Consider the following 8427-nt stretch of genomic DNA (forward strand, 5'->3'; position numbering starts at 1 on the left):
CAGCGTGCTTATACTTTCACGAATATAATCACTGTGACCGAATCCGGCGCCGACGATTCGTGAACTTCGCAGAACTAGTAACCTTGTCTTCAGGCTCGAGAATCCAAAGGTCGGGATTTGTTCCTTCCTCGGCCGCAATCGCAAGATTAAGAAGTCAGCAATGCACTCAACGCAACATCAACAAATTGTACTCCTCGGCCAGGCTCAGCCTACGAGTTGGCACGCCCTGCATCAACCGAATGACGCAGTTAGCTCATTAGTTACTCGGCCTGCGCGCCACGTAGGCTTTGTAATTTTTAGGTCAACAGAGACAATGCTGCAAATGCCAAAACCAGGAACATGGTTTATGTTCTGAGTTCAATTTCTCTGCCAAGTAATGGATGAATTCAAAAAAAATTATCCTTACATTAGTGCATTACAAGTTTCATAATCATAATAAATAATGCAATTTCATCGACTTTTCATCATCATCATCATCATCATCGATCCTTGGGATAGAAGCACACGTAGATTTCTAAGTCAGGCTTTCAGAGAATGGACATTGAACATGAAATTGAACCAATTCTCTTCCGGTATGGTTGATGTTGCTGCCCATGGCATTGACTTATCTTTGAAACTCTCATCGCAATACGATATGCACCATTGAAGTCAAACAAACTACAAGAGCTTCAGTCCACCTGTTACATCATCAACCACTTCAACGGGTCCTGCATATGAATGGGTTGAAATTTTGGGATAAGTGAAGTGCAGGTAAAATGATGAGGGAAAATCAAAGTTACATTTCGATATTGTACATTTTGTCAGACATAAGAATTCCATATGCTACATTCACAAGCTCAAAACCTCTCCTACCCAATATCCTACCAACATAATATAGAGGGGCTTGGCCTTCCAAACAACCAATCTAAGTCAACAACACCCCATGCATGGGGACTATGCTTAAGAAAGGCTCATCAACAGACAAGATAATGGAGAAGAGAAACATGCCAAGAATAGCCATCACTGTCCTTGAATCTGGAAGAAAACATAGGACCAAATAAGTAACTTTGGAAGGTCAACTTAATAAGAAACAAGTTAAGAATATAAATTTCATGGCGCATATGGGGAACAAATACGACAAGTTACAACGGATCTGTATGCAGCAGTACTAAAAAAACAAGTAACACCAAAATACAATTAAAAAATGTCAATGAGGATGGCGGTACACAACTTGGAAACTCTTATTCTTCGAGAGCATTATGTTGATCGACTTAATTCAATCTTTCTCAAGTTGTGATGACGAAAGCCTCCGCTTCTCAGTAATATATTCAAATTTTTGTGAGTAAAACTAGTTTTCTATTTGATTGACATTAGTGACATGAACATCACCAAAGGCTAAAAGAATATTAAAATCAAGATTAAAGTCAGCTATAGAAATGTAACCAAGCAACTCACTTGGTGCAATCTGAGTTTTTCCAGCATCAATTGCTTTACCTGTTTAAAGCTTTTGGTGCTCGATGGAGGACCTTTTTATAGAGGCCTAAAGTCGCATGGCTAAACAATGAACAAACATTCCGATAACAAGTTTGAACAAAAAAAATAATTCGATCAATAGAGAAAAATTAACTAGTCAATAAAGGCTCGTTTCGAAGTGCTTTTAAAATGAATGAAAGTGCTTTTAAATAAGTTAACCATTTAAAAAACATAACACCTATAATTGCTCAATTTGAAAATACATAAAAGGGTGCATATAAAGGAATGGCTTAATTTTAGTGCACCAAAAAAAAAAAAACAAAAAAAAGGTATCTACAGCTACCCGCATTGAGCGGCAATTTTCCCTTTACCCATCTTTAGATCAGTCCTGACCACCAAAACCTGAAGAAAACAATCAAGAAAGTGAATAAAGGAATACGGAATCACAGGTGCTTCGAAATCATCAAGTATTAAAGGAAAAGAGAGAGAGAGAAAGAGAGAGAGAGAGAGAGAGAGAGAGATGAAGCTTGAAGTAATACCATTTTGAAATCTTGGAGAATGTCGGCGAGGTTTTCAATCTCGATAGGATCTTTGGGCTTGTCCTTGTTCTTCTTCTTCTTTCCATTACAAAGATCATTGGCAAGTGCAGCCTGCTTAGCGAGTCTGGCTGAGAAAATAATGCGAGAAGAAGGGTAACGGGTGCCAAAGCAATACCCCAAAGCAAGCTAGCCCGCTCCTACCAAAATGGCACCCACCCAACCTAACCCAACCCTATCATCATTGATGTTGCATCTGAGTACCGAATATCGGAAGTTAGTAGCCCTAGATCGGACGATTGTGAACGTGCTTGGGGTTTTGCAGAGGAGGTCGAGGAGAAGCAGAACAACTAGTGCGAGATTCGGGTGGGTTCACTCGGGGCAAGTCAAACAGAGCTGGGCCAGTGGGCTCTTCTGAAAGACAAAAAAAGGGTCGTGAGATCTTCTTCAATTCATTGATCCAACAGCCGAAAATTGAGAAGAGTATGAAAAGTGATATGTCTGTTGGAAATTGGGGAGTGTGTGAAAAGTAAAAATGGATGTATAGATAACAATACCTGTTTTAATTTTTTTTTTTTTTTTTTTTTTTTAAACTTATTTGGACACGTTATCAAGCTAAATATCACTAATACTAATCTTAAAATGTACGTTTTGTTGCAGTCCTATTAGATTAGGAATGTGATCATGTAAATCCTATAATATATGGGATATCCTTATGGGATTGTACCATATCTCCTAGACTATATATTATCCTATTAGAATTGTAATCATATTGGGGTAAGGAATTTACCTTCCATATTACTATAAATAAAGGCACAATGGGGTGAGATAATACACACCTCACAATTACACATCTCTTCTCTCTCTATGCCACACCTCCTCTCTCTGGCCTCTATAATTGTTCAGTAAATTATGTCTACAACACGTTATCAGCACGCTTTTGGCAATGCGCTAAAGAGAGTTTGTACATTGTTTATGAAATTTAATAGTACTACACTGTTTATGAAACTTATTAAACTATTTATGAAACTTAATGGTACTACACTGTTTATGAAACTTACTACATTGTTTATAAAACTTAATTGTACCACTGTTCATGAAACTTAACAGTACTACACTGTTTATGAAAGTTAACGGTATTACATTGTTTATGAGATTTAATTGTACTACATTGTTTATGAAACTTAACGGTACTACACTATTTATGAAACTTAACAGTACTACATTGTTTATGAAACTTAACGAGCGCTGGGCACACATGTTTATATTTTATGTTTTTTCTTTTTGTCCTTCTCATTAAATAAAGTTATTAGATGGTCTTTGGTTAAAAAGTAAAGTTTTGAAACCTTTTCATTAATTTTCCTTTATTTTTATGATTATTTTATTATTTTATTAAATTGATCTACACGCTATTGATTCAATTTAATTTTTCTTTGTTGCATGTGATGCAACGCATTGGAGATGCAATTCCGACTTTCAAAGAATGATCTTTTACAAATTCAAAGGCTCAATTGTTTTCTGCCAATCAGGTTCTTTTAAAATAAAGAAAGATAATTGAAACGACCATGAATCATGAAAACATTCCCCATGATGCATGAACTCCCTACATTTATATTTACCTTCCGATATATATGTTGTATATGTTCATATATTTTTCAATATATATACGTTTCATGCATTACACAATTATTATTTTGCTACGTGGAATTTGTGAGTCAAAGCATATACATAAATTAGAAGCAATTTAGGGTTCGTTAAACCCTAGAAACATCGAAAGAAAAAAAAAGAAAAAAAACTGGGAATTATGCCACAAGGCTGCGATTCACCCCCGCTGGCACAACCACTGACCATCGCAGCTAGCCTGCAGCCTAGCCGCGTGGAGCACATATGGGAACGGCGTTGTTTAACACCTTAGACCACACGGTAACAGCTTTTTTGGTTTCTCTACTCACGCAAGGCACATTAGGCCCTCGCCCTGGTAGGGTTCTCACGAGCCTGCAGCCCCAGCCTAATCCGAGAGGGCGTGCAGCTTTCTTGGACGTGCCCTACGCGTCCCTAGCCCAATACCAGCAACCCAATTCTGCTGGGCCCTTTTGTTTTGTACCCAGGCCTGCTTTTAGCAAGCACGTCGTTTGCTGGGCTTCGCCTATGCCTCAGCCTAACTCGCCAATAATTTTTCACTACTAGGCTTGAACTGCCCCGGCCCAAAACCCAATCCCAGCTTCAGCTGGGCTTCACAAGTGTCAATTCACAAGCCAACCTTCCGCTGCTGGGCTTACCCAAACCACACCGACTAGAGACCCGCAGCCCTCCCTAAGGCCTAATGACCTACAACTGTGCTGTAGGGCTTGTCCCCGCACTGTAGCCAGCCCAATGAGGCTAGGGTGTACTATTTTTTCGACCCAATGCCAATTTTTGGCATGCCCGCGTTATAAATCATACCCAAATTTTTTTTTTTTTTTGGGTACTTTGGTTTATGCTGATTAATTCTAATTTAATTATCACTTAGCCCATCGCCAACCAAAGCTAATATGACTCGTCTGTCATTATTTTTGCTTCCACGATCGATCCCATTTGGTCCCGATCTAATGAATTAATTAAAAGTGACTAGCAGTCCATTAATCTAATAATTAATCCAAAATTATTGACCTGAATATCACTTTTGGATATCAACGATTCAATAATTTATTTTTCTACTTTAAACTGTTGACATCCTGTCGCAATCCCAAAACTTTCACACTTGAGTTCCCGAAGCAACTCAAATCCACTACACTTAAATCAGCATATTGCATTATGTGTTCTTGCAGGAACCTCTCTTTTATGAACGAAACGTTCATAAACTAAATTGAACCTATAGTTTTAAATTTAGTGCCTTTGAAACCCAAAGTTTTCGTAAAACAATACACTCATGAAAACCCAACATTTTTCATGTGAACCATGTCCTAGCACCCAAATGTTCTAACTTTGATGTTTATGGAGATCTTATTTCCATAGCACCAATCACAACCTTGTTCCCTCCATTCAGTGGATTGTCGAACCGTAACAAGTTTAATTTCACTAATTTGGATGTTTCTTGACACAAACCACTTTATGTGGGTATAAGACGTGAATCTTCACTTGACTATCAAGAAGCTACGAAACAGTTGAAGCTAACAATGGCATGGAAGAGCTGAATAAGTCTCCGCCATGGTCTTCATTCGAAAACTTATGCCCAAAGCATTACAAACAAAAATACCTCCCAAACGAGGATTCCATGACCCTTTGCCTCGCTTCTATGGACTGTTTAATCATGAAAGATATTGCCTGAAGCACACCATGATTACGTCCATGAATGAGTATGATTCTAAAGTTTACAAATCCGATGAAATTTTGACTAGAGAATAATTTTCTCGTCCTTCCATGTTTCTAGCTCGCTCCTTAAGTGGCAGTGTTGAGAACAGAAGTTTACCAAATTCTCGGATCTGATTACTACCACATATATGACAGAACGGTATAGACTTAGCTTCAGGTGAAGTCTACCGAATGGTGGTGCCCTGCTTCGGCAGGGATGCACCGAAAGGCATGTTCTGCTTCGACAAAGGTGCACCGAACAGTGTTGCTCTGCTTTGGCAGAGGTCTATCGAACAGACCCCTCCAGCTTTGACTAGAGCCTACCGAACCCATGTATGGGTATGTCTTTCTCACAATCCAATTTCGAGTTTATTTTTTACAATGTATGGTAAAATCAAGATCAGCCAAGGTGTGGCATCATGCCCGAAGCATGATCTTTGGCACCTAAGACCTAAAACTTCAAGAATAACGAATATTATTCCCGAACCTCAACCCTGCAGAATCTACTTCTGTCTCGATGGAATAGATAATTGGTTATGCACCTGTTTGTGCCCCTACCAATGTCGTTGAGGAGTTTCATTCTAGTAGTCAATATGTGAGACTAATTTTGCTCCACCAAACATCGTTGGAATAGCAAAATTTTGACATGAGTGGCCTTGTTGGCCAAATCCCCTTCGTAACTTTGGTTTACTTTAGGAACATTTTTCTATGTTCTTGGATTCAAGTTTGGTGTTTATTTTAGTTATGCATAATCTTATCAATATTGTCCTCGAATACGAGTTAATTGAATCATGTTTCTTGTATACATGTGACCAAATTCAATTAAACACGTGATTAGGTACAAATGTGAGAAAGTTAGTTGTCTGAATGAATACGATACCACGCACACTAACTTTATACCTAAATCACATCTTTAGCAACAACTTCCAGTCTATCTAACCTGATCAAGAGCATTGGCACGCTTCTCATTGTATGAATGGTACTAAATCACCATTTGAGAGACCTTATATTCTCCATGTTCGGAAGAACGTCGTTGAGTCTTAAAGATATTCGAGATGACAATGATCATAAATGAAACTACTGAAGAAAATAGAATAAAATATCTTTGTACAACCTCCAAAAATGAGCCTGAAGCTTTGCTTTGGGACCAATGGGTTGTCTTCCAACTGGGAACACGCCATATGTGGTCGGCCTGAAGCCTGGTGATTAAGCAGTTTATTTGCCTTGGCACGACCGTTTGGGACACTTAGGTCGAACAATGATTGCACGACGCATACACACTAAAAAGCTTCATCTCTCTCTTTGTTGGCCAATCAAACGCACTCACACATATACACACCCATTCTCTCTCCTTTCTTCTCGAGTTTTCCTGCGTCCGTACACTGAGAACCCCACATCCTCACGACACCATCAAAACGTCACGGATCGAGTGTTAGGAACTTACCATCACTCTCCTCTCGAACCTACGAGCTCTTCCATACCTTTTTTTTGAAGAACGAACGTCGGAATCGTGAGTAACCATAAGCTCACGAGATTTTAAGGCTCGAGGTGGTTCCTAATCACATTAATAGGGACCCTAGGTTAATTTAGGGGCTACGACCCTGGTACTTACCAGTGAGTGGGATTTTGTTTTCTATATATACGTATATATGCTTCACGCTTCCCAGAAATTGTTTTAAATGAAATTACATTTTAAATGCCATGTCATACTTGCATTACATTTTAGTATTTGCATTAGCATAGCTATGCATGATATTGCATGATGCTGCGGAGGCCCAGGTAAGTTACACGTGAGTACATTGTGATGATAGTGGTTGCATTGTGTTTGGTTATGCGTGGATGCATTTAGAGCTCATTATCCTGCACCCCAGTGTTAGTGCTCCTGCTTGAGGCCAAGGCACAACCTTCACGTGATCGTTCACCTCCCGCACCGCACGCTCACCTTGGATCCAAGTCAGGTGCCAACTTGTCTTATAAACCATATTAGGTAGTTCAAACTCGTAGGTGACCCCGATTCATCGCATAACCTTCACGTGATCGTAGCACTTGAGCGTACTTATTTACACCTAGCCTGTCGTATAGACCACATTAGGTGGTTCCAACTCGTGTGCATGATTTAAAGTGGTGAGCTATAGGTTCAACCATACAGATCACATTAGGTGACTCCGTCTGACATATCATTTTACCTTGATTTCCATCACCTGGCTTACACCGTATATCTGCTGATACACTTTGACATGGCATACTTTGGTTTTCACGGCTCTCAAGCATGATTTCTATATACGTATGTATTATTATTTTCTGGGAAATTATATGGGTTTTACGGTGAGGGGTTATTATGTTTATAAAGAGAAATGTGTTTTCAAAAGCTTTGTTTTTGCCCACTTAAGCTTTCTGTTTTGCGCCCCTCCAGGTTCTAGTTAGTTGTTCGTGTTGGTGTCTCACGAGGATTTCCAGGCGGTTCTAATAGTCTTCCAATAAATGTATGAATTTCTTTCATGTTCTGTACAATTAGTACTTGGTTTGCTGGATTGCACCTAGGTTGCCTATGCTCTGAATATTTGTATCTCTACTTTAAACACTCCCACACACTTATATGTTTATCTCTAGTGTAAATTAGTTAGTTTGGTTTTTATTTACTCACATTCTCATACTTTTATCACTTCCGCTTTGTGCACATGGCTATGTCACCCTCACGTGATGGCTAACATGCCTCGATTCAGGTCGGGGTGTGTCATGCCAAGCCTACTCGTTGAGAAAATTAATTTTCTAAATCATTCCTAGCAAAGATACGAACCAACCCTCTTTTCACAATAAATTCATAGGAATATATGTGGACTAATTCAACCAAAATGCGGACCGTATAAATACTTATGATTTTGGTTGATGAATCGACAAACTGGTCACATGTTTGTCCACACACATTGCTGCTAAATCTCCTGGTCGATTTTAAGGGTTCACCACCCTAATTATTCCATAAAGGCTAGAAGACTGGATAATGCCAAAGAGTTATATTGAAGATGCTTCGACAAGTATTGCATTTTTTTTTTTGGGTTTGTAATTGGACATCGAATTCCCATGTTCACCCCAAAATAGCCTCGCAGAGCGA

At 39.1% G+C, this 8427-nt stretch overlaps 1 long non-coding RNA gene across 1 annotated transcript; it reads right to left on the reverse strand.

The window, feature by feature from the left end:
• Positions 1–213: 213 nt before the first annotated feature.
• Positions 214–2435, reverse strand: LOC137719913 (uncharacterized). Its single transcript, XR_015955758.1, has 3 exons — positions 1992–2435; positions 795–1854; positions 214–707 (listed from the first exon to the last, which is right to left on the reverse strand). It is a non-coding gene; the product is annotated as an uncharacterized LOC137719913 (long non-coding RNA).
• Positions 2436–8427: the final 5992 nt, after the last annotated feature.

Source organism: Pyrus communis, chromosome 1 (assembly GCF_041283825.1).
Source record: "Pyrus communis isolate YQ-2024b chromosome 1, ASM4128382v1, whole genome shotgun sequence".
NCBI classification, from domain to species: domain Eukaryota; kingdom Viridiplantae; phylum Streptophyta; class Magnoliopsida; order Rosales; family Rosaceae; genus Pyrus; species Pyrus communis.